The sequence below is a fragment of the Stegostoma tigrinum genome, chromosome 2 (genome assembly GCF_030684315.1).
Source record: "Stegostoma tigrinum isolate sSteTig4 chromosome 2, sSteTig4.hap1, whole genome shotgun sequence".
In the NCBI taxonomy this organism is placed as follows: domain Eukaryota; kingdom Metazoa; phylum Chordata; class Chondrichthyes; order Orectolobiformes; family Stegostomatidae; genus Stegostoma; species Stegostoma tigrinum.
Window position 1 is genome coordinate 26,239,715 of NC_081355.1, and position 18,815 is coordinate 26,258,529.

Below are 18,815 nucleotides of genomic sequence, written 5' to 3' on the forward strand. Positions count from 1 at the left end.
GGGATGAGGTTAGTAGGTAGGAAATGGAGGTGCGGCTTGAGGTGGGAGGAAGGGATGGGTGAGAGGAAGAACAGGTTAGGGAGGCAGAGACAGACTGGGCTGGTATTGGGATGCAGTGGGGGGAGGGGACGAACTGGGCTGGTTTTGGGATGCAGTGGGGGAAGGGGAGATTTTGAAGCTGATGAAGTCCACATTGATACCATTGGGCTGCAGGGTTCGCAAGCGGAATATGAGTTGCTGTTCCTGCAACCTTCGGGTGGCATCATTGTGGCACTGCAGGAGGCCCATGATGGACATGTCATCTAAAGAATGGGAGGGGGAGTGGAAATGGTTCGCGACTGGGAGGTGCAGTTGTTTATTGTGAACCGAGAGGAGGTGTTCTGCAAAGCAGTCTCCAAGCCGCTGCTTAGTTTCCCCAATGTAGAGGAAGCCGCACCGGGTACAGTGGATGCAGTATACCACATTGGCAGATGTGCAGGTGAACCTCTGCTTAATGTGGAATGTCGTCTTGGGGCCTGGGATAGGGGTGAGGGAGGAGGTGTGGGGGCAAGTGTAGCATTTCCTGCGGTTGCAGGGGAAGGTGCCGGGTGTGGTGGGGTTGGAGGGCAGTGTGGAGCGAACAAGGGAGTCACGGAGAGAGTGGTCTCTCCGGAAAGCAGACAGGGGTGGGGATGGAAAAATGTCTTTGATGGTGGGGTCGGATTGTAAATGGCGAAAGTGTCGGAGGATGATGCGTTGTACACAGGTCCCATTCTAGTTTTGGTGGAACTTGACCCACAAGAACAAAGTCTATTCGTCCTTGCAGAGCATGTCCCACACCAACCTTTTAGCCAAATGGTAATTCTCCTTATCTATTTTCTCCTGTCAAGTTAAACGGGATTTAGAAAATAATCCACAAATTATTACTCCTTGGGTCAAGTGTTTCTAATTTAGCTTCTAAACTCCTAATACACAATTACCAGGACTTCTTTCATGATCCTTTTTTATGTTTACTCTCAAATGTAATATAATGACTAGATTCACCTCTTCCCTTTCCAAATTATTCTCCAACGACCTAAACTATCCATTACCCGGACCTGAGATAGGTAACACATCGCCTTCCATCTTTTCTGGTCAAAGACAATACGGTTAACCCGTAAATTATGAAACCCCTGTCAATACCACATTTCTAATCTGTTTTTGCCTGCTCTTGGAAAATCTTCTCCATTACAGGGCCTTGGTCTGTTTGTGGCCTCCAATTTCTACTCATTCTCAGCGCTAGGGTATACTGTACCTGTTGGACAAGACCAATGTGTACAGGATGTAGCTTCTCAATCTCTCAGAAATCCTCATTATACTAATCAGAAATTCCTCCACTCCCTACTAGTTCAGAGTATCTTTCACACCGTAGCTCAATGACTCTGAGTTGGAGAGATTCAAGGCAGAGGTATTGGCTGAAAATGTGGGAAAGCAGAAGTCTGACCATCAACAAGCTCCCACATTTTACAGTCCATAAGACCATAAATCCAGACATACTGCCTACCCTGTCATTTATCGTCCTATGTATTAATAATAAAAATTAATAAAAATTAGGTCAACTAATCTAAGAAAGACACAAATTTCTTACTGTTTACTCAACTAAAGCAAAGATTTTTCTCAGCTGCCCGTGCTTGTATGAAATCACATGATTTAAGAAGTGTTTACATCAGCTAAGATGAAATTACTGGAAACTCACACTTTTTGAAACCCTGTCAGCTATCACAGTTCTTCATCTTGGAATCTTACCTCATCCTAAACTATATTTATTCAGAATTATCCATTAATTTGTTTTAAAGGCTTCTAGGTAAGTTTTGTTAGCACCAACATACATTTAGTGCTAAAACATGAAACAAATTCTAACCAATTACTTGCCTCAAGTTTATACAAATCACAAGTGTTAAATACCTAAAAGCACACCACTCTTCAATTCTGTATCAAACTCCTACTAACACTAAATTTTAAACATCTTACATTATGTGCTATTCAGGTAGCTAACATTACGATTGATTTTACTTTCTACATTACAAGCAACAATGGATATTCAATATTCTTTCACAATACACAAAATACTTGCAAAGTTCAGCTTAACAGTCAAAAACAGGAACAGCACGCCGTGAATATTCTGTTGATTCTTGGTTTAGGTGGTGGTTTAAGCTATTGTAAAATGCTTGTGGCTTAAGCAGACAATAAATTTATTTCATCTTTATGTTTTAACTGCTGTCAGCTGCAAAATAATTTGCAATGTGTTTTAAACAAAATATTGTGATTTGAAAATTGGCAATCTAATTCAGAGGTCTCAGTAACATGTTTAAGGACATCTTACTACCTGAAGTGTGCTTTATGAATGCGAGTTGTCAACATCACAGAAATCACGAAAATAAATTATATTTCAAACCTGTCATGTAAATCAAAACAAATGATAAGGTATTATTCCAAGGTAATAATAAATATCTCTATTCACCAGGCTGACCATAATTCACTCAACTTTGTAGGACATGATTTATCCAGACATCCTTATCCTAATATTTATTGTATCTCTGTGTTGACCACTGATCATATCATATCCTTCACTTACAATACACAGTGCTATAACTTCACAGACTTTTGTTTCATCAGCTGTAAAACACACTGCAAAGCTTAGCACTAGTGTTTATAGGAGAGTGATACAATTATCATCATAATTATTTTGCTGGCAATCAGTTAAAAACTTCAAACATAATAGGCTGGAAGATTTCCTGTTTTATGGATAACTTCAAAAGAAATGGTCAGCTTTAAAGCAAGAAGATCCTGATTGTTAAACTTCTTTGGAGATAAAGTGAATTTCTGCTTTAATAAGTCTTATAGTGAAAGATGCATTTGTAATATCTATAATCAGACTAAAAGTCCCATGACACCCCACCGAGTGACAAGAGAAAGAACAAATTACCTACTCACCACTGGAACTCTTCCAGATCTCGACCAGTATAACTTAGGCAGGCACTTGATGGAGTGCAAAATCCACACTCACTCTCACTGATAATTCTGAGGCAGGCAATCCTGCGAGTTATCTTGGTGAACAGGACAATATATTAGTTATAACCTAACATAATTTATCTGAGTGTGGCAGAAAGTATCAGAAAATCCTAGTGCATAAAACAATCACCCATTGCTCCTCGATCATGACCCCACACCCGAGCACCAAACCATCATCTCCAACACCATTCACGACCTCATCACCTCAGGGGACCTCCCACCCACAGCCCCGCACGGCCCGTTTCTATCTCCTTCCCAAAATCCACAAACCTGCCTGCCCTGGTCAACCCATCGTCTCAGCCTGCTCCTGCCCCACCGAACTCATCCCCACCTATCTGGACTCCATTTTCTCCCCTTTGCTCCAGGAACTCCCCACCTACGTCCGTGACACCACCCACGCCCTCCACCTCCTCCAGGGCTTCCAATTCCCTGGGCCCCAACACCTCATATTCACCATGGACGTCCAGTCCCTGTACACCTGCATTCCGCATGGAGATGGCCTCAAGGCCCTCCGCTTCTTCCTGTACCGCAGGCCCGACCAGTCCCCCTCCACCGACACTCTCATCCGCCTAGCTGAACTCGTCCTCACCCTCAACAACTTCTCTTTTGACTCCTCCCACTTCCTACAGACTAAGGGGGTGGCCATGGGCACCCGCATGGGCCCCAGCTATGCCTGCCTCTTTGTAGGTTACGTGGAACAGTCCCTCTTCCGCACCTACACAGGCCCCAAACCCCACCTCTTCCTCCGGTACGTTGATGACTGTATCGGCGCCGCCTCTTGCTCCCCAGAGGAGCTCGAACAGTTCATCCACTACACCAACACCTTCCACCCCAACCTTCAGTTCACCTGGGCCATCTCCAGCACATCCCTCACCTTCCTGGACCTCTCAGTCTCCATCTCAGGCAACCAGCTTGTAACTGATGTCCATTTCAAGCCCACCGACTCCCACAGCTACCTAGAATACACCTCCTCCCACCCACCCTCCTGCAAAAATTCCATCCCCTATTCCCAATTCCTCCGCCTTCGCCGCATCTGCTCCCACGATGAGGCATTCCACTCCCGCACATCCCAGATGTCCAAGTTCTTTAAGGACCGCAACTTTCCCCCCACAGTGATCGAGAACGCCCTTGACCACGTCTCCCGTATTTCCCGCAACACATCCCTCACACCCCGCCCCCGCCACAACCGCCCTAAGAGGATCCCCCTCGTTCTCACACACCACCCTACCAACCTCCGGATACAACGCATCATCCTCCGACACTTCCGCCATTTACAATCCGACCCCACCACCCAAGACATTTTTCCATCCCCTCCCCTGTCTGCTTTCCGGAGAGACCACTCTCTCCGTGACTCCCTTGTTCGCTCCACACTGCCCTCCAACCCCACCACACCCGGCACCTTCCCCTGCAACCGCAGGAAATGCTACACTTGTCCCCACACCTCCTCCCTCACCCCTATCCCAGGCCCCAAGATGACATTCCACATTAAGCAGAGGTTCACCTGCACATCTGCCAATGTGGTATACTGCATCCACTGTACCCGGTGCGGCTTCCTCTACATTGGGGAAACCAAGCGGAGGCTTGGGGACCGCTTTGCAGAACACCTCCGCTCAGTTCGCAACAAACAACTGCACCTCCCAGTCGCAAACCATTTCCACTCCCCCTCCCATTCTCTTGATGACATGTCCATCATGGGCCTCCTGCACTGCCACAATGATGCCACCCGAAGGTTGCAGGAACAGCAACTCATATTCTGCCTGGGAACCCTGCAGCCATATGGTATCAATGTGGACTTCACCAGTTTCAAAATCTCCCCTTCCCCAACTGCATCCCTAAACCAGCCCAGTTCGTCCCCTCCCCCCACTGCACCACACAACCAGGCCAGCTCTTCCCCTCCACCCACTGCATCCCAAAACCAGTCCAACCTGTCTCTGCCTCCCTAACCGGTTCTTGCTCTCACCCATCCCTTCCTCCCACCCCAAGCCGCATCCCCAGCTACCTACTAACCTCATCCCACCTCCTTGACCTGTCCGTCTTCCCTGGACTGACCTATCCCCTCCCTACCTCCCCACCTATACTCTCTCCACCTATCTTCTTTACTCTCCATCTTCGGTCCGCCTCCCCCTCTCACCCCATTTATTCCAGTTCCCTCTCCCCATCCCCCTCTCTGATGAAGGGTCTAGGCCCGAAACGTCAGCTTTTGTGCTCCTGAGATGCTGCTTGGCCTGCTGTGTTCATCCAGCCTCACATTTTATTACCCATTGTAAATGATTATTTGGTTCACTAGTGCACTTTAGGTGGCAAAAACTTCCATTCTGACCTAATCTGGCCTACGTGTGATTCCAGACCAAAGCAATGTGGTTTATTCTTAATCTGCCCTAAACATGCCACTTACTTCAAAAGGCAATTAAGATGGGCAAAAAAAAGTGCCCTTGCAATTGGCACCTACAGCCATAAAAGATTAATGAACACTTAATGGCGAATAGGGATGCGAGGAAATGCTGGTCTCCCATGAAAGAATACTAAGAAAATCTATAGTGTGGTGACGTCAGTAGGGTGAAGTGAATGGATAACGTCACTAAGGTCTTTAAACTAGTAAATGGAAAGTTGTTGTTGACAGGGGAGTATGGTCCAAGCTGAAAGGTAGTATAGATATAAACTTTAAACACAGACATAAAAGGAGAGAATGGCATATTAGTCAAAATTGTTCATTCACTGATAGACATGAAGGGCACTTTAAAATATTAGGGCAATTAAATCCAGAGAGAAAAATAAGGAATGTATGAGAATAACAATATTAAAGCAGAGGAAGTCATTAAAGCTATGTGGCTCAAATAAGCATTTTTATACAAGTGCACAGAGTATTAGAGACAAGCTGAATAAGCAAATTCAACTTAGAGGCTTGTCATAGTAGCTTGCAAAATAATTAGTTTTAGTAAGTGAATATATCAGAATATGAGATCAACAGAAAGTCATGGAAATTGGTGGAGATTGAGGAGTGGCTTTCAGAATTAAGGATGAAATTTATTCAACAATGATGGGATATAACAAGAGGTAAGAGTTGGTGGAGACGTCTTAGATAGAATTTAAACATGGAAAAGGATATAAGACTTTAGTGGGCGTGATGTATTGATCCTTTGTTAACAGATGTCAAGTGGTAGAATGTATAAATGCAGAGTTCAGGCAAGATTATCGCAAGGGCATGAGCTCTAATGGTGCAGTAGCAATGTCCTTACCTCTGAGCCAGAAGGCCTAGATTTAAGTCCCACTTGTTTGATTAAAACTTTCTATGGCAACAGCAGAATGGTTTGATTGGACACTTTCACTTCCAAATAGATTTGGAGTAAACAAACGGAGATCAACCGTTATTGATGGCAACCAAACTAAACCATCAAACTTAAATATGATACTTCCGTCTTAACTAACCAATGCAACTAAGAAATGTCTTATGAGACTGTTCAACAGCATGCCATGTTCCTAGCAAATGCATAACACGAAGGGACAGTTCCATAGTCATTGCCAGCTTTCCAATGAAAACATTTCTTTCTCACCACCATGGCAGGTAGAATTTTTTGACAGTTGTCCCACTAGGTTTAAGCTTTCACAAATGTGGTTACCACCAGCAAGGCACACATCAGCACCTGTTCCTTAATTCCTTTTATCTTAAATGGAAATCAATCTTTTAAACAAATCACTTTTAATATCCAAAACAGAAGTATATACAATCCTGTGATTATGAAGCATCTGGAGGCCAGTCAGAACCTCAGGCCTAATCTGTGATTCGATAAGACAATTGGTGATCTGACTGTGGCCTTAACTTTATATTCCTCCTTACCTTCTGCAACTCTTGACTCTCTTGACAATCAAGAAGCTAATGAAGTTCTTGAGGAAGAAGAATTCCATAGATTAGTGGCCTGAGGAAATAAATTCTCCTTACGTCTGTCTTAATTTGAGAGACACCTTATTAATTGTGTCTCCTTGTTCTAGTTTGTCCACTAAAAGAAAAGATACTTTTTGATATCCTCCTTGTCAAGTTCATTCAGGGTTTTAGATATTTATATAAAATTATCTTTCATTCTCCTAAACTGCAGTGGATATAGGTCCAATCTGTCTAGCCTTTTCTCATAAGGTAACTCCTTCACTCTAGAAATCTGTCAATAAATCTTCTCCGAACTGCTTGTAATGCAATTATATCCTTTCTTAAGTAACTAGACCAAAACTGTACCTAGTATTCCAGAAGATGTCCCATCAATGCCCCATGGAACAGTGGCAAAAATTCCTTTCTTTTGTATTCAAATTCTGTTGCACTTAACAACAACATTCCATTTCCTTCCTCATCACTTGCTGCAGTTAATATTAAACTTTTGGTGATTCATGTATTGGAACACATGGATCTATGTAGTGCAGGATTCTGTAATCTGTCTCCACTTAAATAGTGCACTGCTTTCCTATTCTTCCTGCCAAAGTGGACAAGGCCTACATTCTCCTACATTTATATTCCATTGTCAACTTTTTGTCCCCTGAGTTAATTTATATCCCTTTACAAACTCCTCATTTCCTCATCACAACTTACCGTTCAACTTATCTTGATGTTACCAGCAAATTTAACAACCATAAATTCTGTCCCATCAGCAAAGTTCCTAATTGAGATTATAAATAGGTTCTAGCATTTCTAGTATGTCAGATGTTAGGCTAACTGACCTGTGGTTTCTTGGGTTTTTTTTGTTTCCTGGTTTGTCCATGGCATTAGCTTTTCTGTTTATGTCTCCCAAATGGCTGCTGTCCTTTCTTCAATGAGATACTGTAAAAGGTGCAACTAACCTCAGAGGACATCCACTTGAGTTCATCTACCCCATGACTACCAGACCACATGGACATTTCTCTTGCTGTTGTGAAATTAGGAATTCTATGTTTTAGTTTGAATTGAATTTCAAAACATAACCATCTTGTAAAGTTCAGTGTTCATGACTCAGTGCAAACATTACAAAGGCAACCTTAATGCTTCTGAGCTAGACTTTGTAGTCACAAAGCAACAATCATGCACATACAGAGTGCCAAGAATATAGGACCAGAAGTAGGTCATTCAGACCCAATCAGACTACAGTTAATCTGCTCCTCCTATTTCAGATGTACATCCATGTTCCAAAACTCTTAACACCTAACAAGGAACTGGCAAGTGAAAGAAACGAATTAGATTTTCAACAAGGTGTTAACTTTCTCAGTGATTTGGGATAGAGGGTATCTCAGATAAATTATAGTATTCTGAAATATTGGGTAGTACTGCTTTCAATGAGCGTGGTAACTGTTGCTCTGCCCGAAGTAAGAAACTCCACCGTCTTATTAAAGTTGCAATAAAATAAATATCATCAGGTCTGCAAGAAATATTACAAAGTTGGCACTGTTGTATCGTTGAATATCTATCTCGGCTTTTCGTTTATTTTCCTGCCCCGTCTACACTGACTGTTAATCGGAAAGATCAAGGAACCGCTTGTCAAGAGAAGACTAGGGAAGAGATAAAAAACATATAAATGATATAACTGAAAAGAAATAGCATAAGCATTGATAAAAGAAGACATGGTGCTGAAGCTTTCCATTTTGCAATCATCAGGGCTGGACTGCAAGAAAACTAACTTTCAAAAGGAAATAATAATTCATATGACACGAGAGGACGGTGCTGATTATGTTCTTGGGTGTTAGCTAAACGCGTCGGTTATTCAGTTCCTGTTTATGACTCATGAGCTGTAAAGTATTTCTAGTGGTTGTGAAAAGTGAAGAGTTTGTAAGCAATTGTATAATTGTACGCAAGTTGTGAGGAAGGGTCACCGGACCTTTTTAAATTCTGATTTTTTTCTTCACAAATGTTGCCAGACCTGCTGAGCTTTTCCAGCAACTTCCGTTTTTGTTCGTGATTTTCAGCATCCGCAGTTCTTTCGGGGTTTTGCTTTTGAAGAGTTTGTCAGCCTGACACCATAGAGCGGGCAAACAGCAGCAGCTAAGATGCAAGCGAATGGGGTTTGGGGATTCAGCGGGATGGATGCCGACTGCGATCACAGTCCGCCTGGGACTGAGGGAAAGGGCGAAACATGAACCCGATCTCTCCCACCCTCCAGCACAAGGCGACAGCGCTCACCCTTACTCACCGGCACGGTCCACTCGGCAACGGAATCGGGGTACTCCTCTCTACAGCGGCATCGTCTCCATGGTGAGGGTACGCCCGGCAGTGAGGGAAGGTGGTGGAGCCAGGAAACATCAGTGGGAGGGGCGGGGCCAACATAGAGGGCGGGTGACGGGGGTGTGGCATAGGTAGACGGCGAGGAGGGCGTGTCTGTGGGTGGGGTCTATTGCCGAATGGTGCGGGACGAGAGGTGCATGTGGGCGTGACCGTCACTGAACGGGATGGTGAGGGGCGTGGCTTAACTGGGGCCGGGGGCGTGTCCTGGCTGGTGTATGAAATGCTGGTTTGAATAGCGTTCCGGTGCCATGCCTCTGCCATACTGTTTACTGTAGCATATTACAGCCAAGTGTTAGCTCTTTATACTGTAGGACAACCTTCTTCATGCTCAGAGTTCAAATCTGCTATTCATTGGTTCTCACTTTCAGCACACACCGTTCATCCTGTCTTTCAGGGAGACAATCTGCTGTCTTGACCAGATCTGGCAAACATCTAACTCCAAACCATAAACCAGTGCATTTATTTCTGTATGACAGTATGAATTTCTGTGATGTGGGGATAGAGTTAACATGGCAAAGATAGCATAGGCATTATAAGTGCAAATATTTACTTTTTGACTAGAAGCTTCTCTGATGGCTGTACGCTTGGAAGGTTTTTCTCGTATTATCTTTTTGAAAATTCTCCCAGAAATATTATCGGATGGCCTGCTTGTAGTGATGGTAGGAGGAGCCACCAACAAACACACAGAGTCACAGAGATGTATGGCGCAGAAACAGACCCTCCGATCCAACTCATCCTTGCTGAACAGATATCTTACATAAATCTAGCCCCATTTGACAGCATTTGTTCCATATCCTTCTAACTCTTCCAATTCATATATCCATCCTTTTAAATGTTGTAATTGTACCAATGTCCATCACTTCCTCTGGCAGCTCATTCAATACAGACACCACCCTCTGCTTGAAAATGTTGTCCCTTAAGTCCCTTTAATATTTTCCTCCCTGGTTCCTTAAACCTATGCCCTCTAGTTTTGAACTCCCCCACCTGGGGAAAAAATACTTTTTCTTTTTACCTTAATCATGCCCCTCATGATTTTGTATATCTGGTGCATCTTTGATCATTTCCTTCATTACTCAGAATAAACTGGGATACCTGTGAAGACTTGGATCAGAAGTCATTGAATAAGATATTAGGAATGCAATACCTTAACTCTAAAAGGAAGAGACACAACAAAAAAGATATCTGCAGGCCAATTATGCCATCATTTGTTATTGGAAAATATTTAAATCTGTTATAAAGGTTGTAATAGCAGAACATTTAAAAATGCATAACATCACCAAGCCGAGTCAACATGATCTAATGAAGGGAAATTGTGCCCGAAAACATTATTACGGTTCTTCGCGGAAACAGAGACATAGAAAGGAGCAGGAATGGGCCATTCGGCCTGCTCCAACATGCATTATGATCATAACTGATCATCCAACTAAACAATCGGTTCTAATTTACCCCCACATTCTTTGATCCCTCTAGCCCCAAGTGTGATATCCAATTTCTTCTTGAAATCGTACAGTGTTTTGGTCTCATACTTTCTGAGGTAGCAAATACCATGGGCTCACACTCTCTGTGTGAACTCAGTTCTCCTTGTCGCAGGCCCAGTATCCTTAGGCTGTAGATCCTGGCTCTGGACTACCCCACCATTGTGACGACCTTCCTCCATCTGCCCCATCCAGTCCTATTAGAATCTTATTTGTTTCTATGAGATTGCCACTTGTTCTTCTGAGCTCGAGAAATATGATTCTAACCAATTCAAGCTTTCCCCATACATCAGTCCTGCCATCCAGTAATCAGTCCTGTAAACCTTCGCTGCACTCCTTCTATTGGAAGAAGAATACTCCAGGTGTGGTCTTACAATAGCCCTGTATAATCACAGCAAGATATCCCTGCTTCTGTACTTGAATCCTGCCACTATGAAGGCCAACATACGATCTGAGTTCTTCAGTACTTGCTGCAACTGCATGCTTACTTTCAGTAGGGTCATAGACTGATAGAGATATACAGCATGGAAAAAGACCCTTCAGTCCAATTCATCCATGCCAACCAGAAATCCTATAATAAACTAGTTCAATTTGCCAGCAATTGGCCCCATCCATCTAAACCATTCCCATTCATTTACCCGTCTAGATTCCTTTTAAACGTAGTAATCGTACGAGCCACAACCATGGTCATAAAGCGCGGAAACAGACCCTTCAGTCCAACCAGTCCATGCCAAACATAATCCCAAATTAAACCTATCCCATCTGTCTGTGCTTGGCCCGTGTGCCGCCAAAAATTTCTTATTCATGTGCATATTTAAATATCTTTTAAATGTTGTAACTGCATCAACATCCACCACTTCATCTGAAAGTTCATTCCAAACAGAAACCACTTCATAGAACACCTACAGTGTTGAAATAGGCTATTCAGCCCACTGAGTCAACATCGACCCTCCAAACTAAATCCCCACTCAGACCCACCTGCCTACCCCATCCTTGTAGTTCTGCAATTCCCACAGCTAATCCACCTAGCCTGCCCATTGCTGGATACTACAGGGTGATTTAGCACAGTCAGTTCATCTAACCTGCTCATCTTCGGACTGTGAGAGGAAATTGGAGCACCCAGAGGAAACCCACGCATACATTGGCGGGGGGTGGGGGGGGGGGGGGGTGGTGTTGGGTAGCATGCAAACTCCAAACAGACAGTCGCCCAAGAGTGGAATCAAATCAGGGTCCCTGGTGCTGTGAAGCAGCAGTACTTACCAATGTGCCACCTCTCTGTGTAAAAAAAAATACCCCTCACAATTTTTAAATCTTTCTCCTCTCAGCTTAAAAATATGCTGTCTAATCTTGGAATACGCCATTCTAGGGAAAAGACACATACCATTCACCTAATCTATGCCTCTTTTGGTTTTATAAACTTCCATACAGTCACCCCTCAACCTGCTAGATTCCAATGAAAAACAAGTCACAGCCTATCCAGCCTCTCCTTATACCTCAAAACCTTTGTTCCTGACAACATCCTGGTAAATCTTTTCTGACCCGTCTCCACCTTAACAATATCCTTTTTATATCAGGATGACCAGAACTGGACACAGTACTCCAGAAGAGGCCTCACCAACATTCTGTACAATCTCAACATAATGTCCCAATTCCTATACTTCGAGGTCTGAGTAATGAAGGCAAGTGTGCTAAACACCTTCTTAATCACCCTATCTATATGTGATACAATCGTCAAAAAAATTATGTACCTGAACCCCTAGGTCTCTCTGTTCTACAGTGAGGTCCTTACCTTTAACTGTATAAGTCCTACCCTTATTTGTTTTACTGAAATGAAATAGCTCACATTTATCCAAATTAAACTACATCTTCCACTCTTTAGCCCAATGACTCATCTGATCAAGGCCTTTTGTAATAGCCTTCTTCAGTGCCACTATACCACCAATTTTGGTGTCATCTGCAAACTTACTAAATATGCCTTCTCTATTCTCATCTAAATCATTGATTATAAATGACAAACAAAAGTGGACCCAGCACCGATCCCTGTGGAATGCTGCTGGTGACAATTCTCCAGTCTGGTAAGACAACCCTTAACAATCATCCTCTGTCTTCTACCATCAAGCCAATTTTGTACCCAATTAGCAAGCTCACCCTGAATCCCATGTGATCTAACTTTATTAATTAGTCTAACATGTGGAACCTATTAAAAGTTTTACCAAAGTCCTGGGAGACAAAATCCACCGCTCTGCCCTCATCAATCTTCTTGGTTACTTGCTCAAAAAGCAATCAAGTTTGTGAGACACAATTTCTCACACGTAAAACCATGCTGAATTATCCCTAATCATTCCTTGCCTCTCCAATTACATACAAATCCTTTCTTTCAAAATCACTTCTAACAAATTACCCACCACTATGTCAAATTCACTGTTGTATAGTTCCCAGACTTCTCCTCACATCCCTTTTTAAGCAAAGGCACAACATGTGCCACTCTCTAGTCATTCATCACCTCACCAACATTTATAGATGATACAAGTGTTTCTGCAATAGACCCTACAATTTCCACCCTAACTTCCCACAATATAGCTGGGGCACAAGAACACCGAGGTTTCGTTAAACATACCCCTCCTTCAATTTACAACCATTCAGATAATAATCTGCCTTCCTGTTTTCCCTATGAAAGCAAATAACCTCACATTAATGCACATTACATTTTATTTGTTATTCATTTGCCCACACACTCAGCTTATCCAAATCATCCTGAAGCATGTCCCTCACAGCTCACTCTCCCACCTAGCTTTCTGTAATTTGCAAATTTGGAGATATTACATTGATATATTTGTGAATAGCCAGGGTCCTAGCTCTGATTCCTTCAGTACCCCATTGGTCACTGCCTACCATTTTCCACCCATCACAGCACAGTACCTCTAATGGCACATAATTTAATTTTACGTGATAATCTCTTATGTGAGACTTTGTCAAAAAGCTCTGCAAGTCCAAATAAACTACATCCACCACCACACCCCCTCATCAACTCTACAAGTTACAACCTCAAACACTTGCAGTAGGTTTGCCAATCATGATTTCCCTTTCATAAATCCATGCTGACTGTATCCAATCCTGTCTTTGTTTTCCTCGTGGTCTGTTATTAAATGTTTTATAATGAACTCTAGCAATAACTCTATTACCAATGTAATGGCTGGTCTATAATGCTTAGTTTTCTCTCAACATCCCATTTTAAATAGTGGGTTTGCATTAACTATCCTTAAATCTGTAGGAACTGCTCCAGTGCCTAAAGAATCTTGGAAGATGACCGCCAATGCATCCATTATTTCTAGGCCCACTGCCTCAATTACTCTGGGATATAGATTATCAGGATCTGAGGATGTGACAGCCTTTGATCCAACAATTTCCCTGACACTAGTTCCCTATTCACACTTTTCTCCTTCAGTTCCTCCATCTCATTAAACGCTATGATTGCCAATATTTCTGAAATGTTCTTTGCTCCCTACTATGTGAACTTATTTCTTTGTTCCTGTCACAATACCATGGCTTTAAGAGGTATTGTCCTTTCTTTATGGAAAAATGTTGAGACAAATGTGACAACTGCTCTAATCAGAGCCAATAAAGTAAACACTTTGTGAAGCCTTGGGCCTATTTTTAAAATTCCTACAATAGAAGCAGCCTGAATGGGTGGGGCCAAACTCCAACAGAATCATAATTTTTAGTTTTTGGTTTTCTTTTGGAACAGTTGCTACAGTCTTGAAGCTGGGCTTGGAAGCTATAGTACTTTTCTCCCTTCTACTCTGTCAGTTTTTTCTTGATATTTTTCCTCCTGGACTAGAGAATTACATGTGAGAAAAACTATTTTATTGGATTTGCCCTTCCAAGTGTATTAATGGAATGTTACTTTGTTGGAACAGTTACTGTTTAGTAGTTTAAGTATTGTATTATTCTTTTAGGTTTTCTGGCAGAGTTAAGCGATTCCAATTTGTTCCTTCTTTTGTTGCATTTTAACTATAGTGTATGAATAAAGTATGTTTTGCTTCAAGACTAATAACTTGACCAATCAAATTGCATCCAGAATGCAATGCCTGGCATTGGCTTTTAAAATAAGAAAAAGTTAGGCCTCAGCTATCTCCTTCATATGTTTTGAGGGGGTTTAACAGTTCCCTATAACAAATTCTCCTGCTTCTTACTGTAAGGGACCTATATTTGTTGTCAATCCTTTTTCCCCACACACACCTATAGAATCTTTAATTAGTTTTTATGATCCCGGCGAGCTTACTCTTGTACTATGTTTTCCCTTTTTAATCAATCCCCTTATCCTTCTTTGTTGAATTCTAAACTGCACCCATGTCACAAGTCTGTTGTTGGTTCTGTCCTATTTGTATGAATCTAATATTATTCTAATTTCCCTTGTAATTCACGGTGTTCCCAATTTGCTTTTGTGCCAGGAAAAGGAATGGACAATTTTTACAGTTCACCTTTGCACTTTTTGGAAGTTTCCCATTGCATATCCACCGCCATCCCTTTAAGTAACATTTCCCAATCTATCATAGACAAGATGTGGAGATACTGGTATTGGACTGGGGCGGATAAGCTCAAAAATCACATGATACCAGGTTATAGTCAAACAGGTTTATCAGAAAACACAAGCCTTTGAAGCTTCGCTCCTGTGGGACTATAACCTGGTGTCATACATAGGTAATTCACACTTTTCATCATAGTTTCCTCTATTTAGATTCAGGACCCTGGTCGCAGAATGAACTATGTCACTCTCCATCTTGATGAAGAATTCTATTATATTTTGCTCTCTCATCCCCAAGGGGTCAGCACAACTAAATTGCCAATTATTCCTTTCTCATAACACAATACCCAGTCTATGATGGCCTCATCTCTAGTTGGTTTCTCAATGTATTGGTCCAGAAAACCACTTTGTAAACGCTCCAGGGATTCCTCCTTTGTGGTATTGTCACTAAAATCCGTACGCAGATTAAAGTTTCCCAAAATTACAGATGTTCCTTTATTGCATTGAGATAACAATCAACATAAATAAAAAGGAACCAAAGATGTAATATATTTGGATTGGAAAACATATTAATTAAGTTTGCATACATAGGACTGTTTAATAAGATTGCACTCATTATTTCAGGGATAGTTTATTAGAGGAATAGAAGTTTGTCTAATTAAAAGAAGACATTTATGCTTTGGCCATCAGACCCTATGTGAGACTTGATATAGATCTTCTGGCTCAGAGGCAGGGATGCTTCCCGTAGCACCACAGACGTTTCTTAAATAAAATATGTCTTTGCCAATTCTATACTGGATCCCAGCTGAAGGCTGTATAGAGATCCCAATCTAGGGAGTTTCTGACTCCCTTTTGCACCTTATATAATTTACTTCTGTGAAGGGCAGGGTTCCGTGGAATGGGTTCACTCCGAGAGAGGGGCCTATGCCTTGGAAAGTGTTACGGTTCCAGCGGCATCCTGTGAGCTCTTGCTGATCCTTGAGCTCACATCAGAGACTGATGGTGGAAGCAGAATTATTTACAGTACATGTTAACAACTTGGATGAGGAAAGTGAATGTATTATCACCAAATTTGCAAATGACACAAAAATGGTGAGAAAATGTCTGTTAAGGATGTCATGAAGAGTGTACAGAGGTTAAATGAGTGGGTAAAAACTGGCAGATAGGATATCAACTGGGGGAATGTGAGGTAATGTATTTTGCCGGGAAGACTGGAAGAGCTGAATATTATTTAAATGGGGAAACACGACAGAAAGAAGCAATACAGTCCTCATACACGAATCACAAAAACTAGCATACAGGGTCAGCGGTTAAAAGGGACAGCAAAGAGACAGTTGGGTTTTATTTCAAAGGAAATGGAGAATAAGATAGGGAGCTCTAGATAAAACTATACAAGACCACAACTGGACTGCTGTGAACAGTTTTATCCCTTTATCAAAGAAAGTTATGCTGGCGTTGGAGGTAGTCAAGAAACGCTTCACTAGGTTGATCCTGGATATGGAGGGATTTGCTAAAGAAAACAATTCAGTAGGTTAGACATGGGGTTTAGAAGCATGAGAGAAGTCTATCTGAAGCATATAAGATTCTTGGGGGTGCTAACAGGATGGATGCAGAGAGTTTGCTTTCCTATGCGGGAGAATCTAGAACCACAGGGCATAATTTCAGTTTAAGGATTCACCTAATTAAGACAAAAATGAAGAGAATCTTTTTCTCTCACATGATAGTCAATCTATGGATTCTTTACTGCAGAAGGTTATAGAGGCTATGTCGTTAAGTATATTCAGAGCTGAGATAGAATTTTAGTCAGTAATGGAATCAAAGGTTATGGGAAAAGGCAGGAAAATGGAATTGACGACCATCAGATCAGCCATGATCTCATTGAATGACAGAGCAGGCTCAATGGGCTCAATGGTAGCCATTTCTGCTCCTAGATCTTTTTGTCTTACGGTCTTAGTTGTTGCAATGTAAATGTCTCTGTGAACACCTCCAATGATCACTTAATCGATGAGTGTTGAAGCTAATTAATTTCCAGTCTTCATCAATATATCAATGACGTATGTAACTAATGTAAAATGTCACGCTTAAATCTGTGATGTACGTGAAATCCTGCACTGCCCAAAAAATTGGCAGTGGCTGAAATGCACAGGCAGAATATCTTGTTGTCAGCTCCTTGTATACTATCTGCTGATTGCATATGCTATTGTTTGTAACTTCTCAGTACAGAGGTTTAACTGTATTCTGTGAAGACGACTCTGAATGGAACTGTTGAACTGGCTCAGGCAGGCACAGAAATCACAGGCACCAGTTCTGCTCCTGGTCCTGCCCTCAGCCTCTGATCCAAGAATAGGGGGCCTTCTGCCGACTGAGCACTGACTGTCACTCCCCCGACTCCTGTCCTGGAACCTGGGGTTCACGTGTTGTAAAACTAGAATAATTAGTGAGCCTGAATAACAACCATCTTAAGTCTTGATCCAGTTGCTGTTTGGTATTCTTTACAATTTGGCAGTTTTTTGTCATCTTGGATGTTAAATGTTCATAAACTGGTTTTGTGATTGCAGCAATATTGGAACAAAGTTTATTCGTATGCATACTAGATTCACAAGTTCTGATTTTCATGTCAGGAATGGATAACATTCAGTTTCTTGGGGAAGGAGAGGAGAATTAGAAGCTGCATAGAAAAGAGATGATTTGGTCTAATAAGAGATGTAAATGCATGAAAATAAATTAGTTTCCACTCATTGCCACTTTGAACTCACTGTATAAACTTTAAATGGAAAATCAGAAGTATTTTTCTCAAAGTCAGTATTTTTTCATATCTTTTGCCATTGCCCATGGCATTAAAGGGACTGGAAAAGCCTGACCCTACAAATTTCATAACCCTAGCATTGAAACACCACCAATGATACAGTTTGTATGATCAGCAGAATAGTCATTAGTATGCTTTCATTGTGAATTCCTTTTAGGAATTTGGGGCGAGAGAACCTCAGCCTACCCCAACAAAATAAATTATATAAGGGGCAAAAGAGGATTAGAAATTCCCTAGATTGGGATCTCTACACAGCCTTCAGCTGGGATCCAGTATAGAATTGGCAAAGACATATTTTATTTAAGGAACTTTTGTGGTGCTGTGGGAAGCATCCCTGTCTCCGGGCCAGAAGATCTAGATCAAGTCTAACTTAGGGTCTGATGGCCAAAGCATGTAAGTTGATAATGTGTTGAAACAGATGATCAACTTTTAAATCCTTCCAACACATACCAATTGCAGTAGTAAGAACAGGACAGATTCCTGATCAACGATGTGACAGGAAGAAACTTGAGCTTCTGCCATTGTTATCCATAGCTCCATGCCTCAATATGCATATGAAAGTATATGTTGCCACAGCAACCTTGAGTCCTTGGGGAGGCCACTTGATTTAAGTGGCTGGACAGCAAATATGAATCAGATTAATGCCAAAGCAAGGGATTTGAATCCGTTACAGCTGCAGTGGGTTAAGGACCCTTCTCATCCTTTTGGATGGTGGAGATTGTGGTATTCTGAGTTGGAGGCAGATAA

General features: G+C 42.0%; 1 protein-coding gene across 9 annotated transcripts in view; it reads right to left on the reverse strand.

Annotated features, from left to right (window-relative positions):
* LOC125466806 (uridine phosphorylase 1) overlaps positions 1-9,288 on the reverse strand; it is a 159,828-nt gene extending 150,540 nt beyond the window's left edge. For 4 of the 9 annotated variants that reach the window (XM_059641356.1, XM_059641370.1, XM_059641361.1 and 1 more), the window contains exons 1-3: positions 9,171-9,285; positions 6,866-6,912; positions 2,953-3,065 (exon numbers count right to left, since the gene is read on the reverse strand). The gene's annotated coding sequence lies outside the window, so the exon portion shown is untranslated. Of the gene's footprint in view, positions 1-2,344; positions 2,403-2,944; positions 3,066-6,865; positions 6,913-9,160 lie in introns of those variants that run through there. The other 5 variants (XM_059641337.1, XM_059641333.1, XM_048561866.2 and 2 more) reach the window with 5 other exon arrangements.
* Between the last annotated feature and the right edge of the window lie 9,527 nt (positions 9,289-18,815).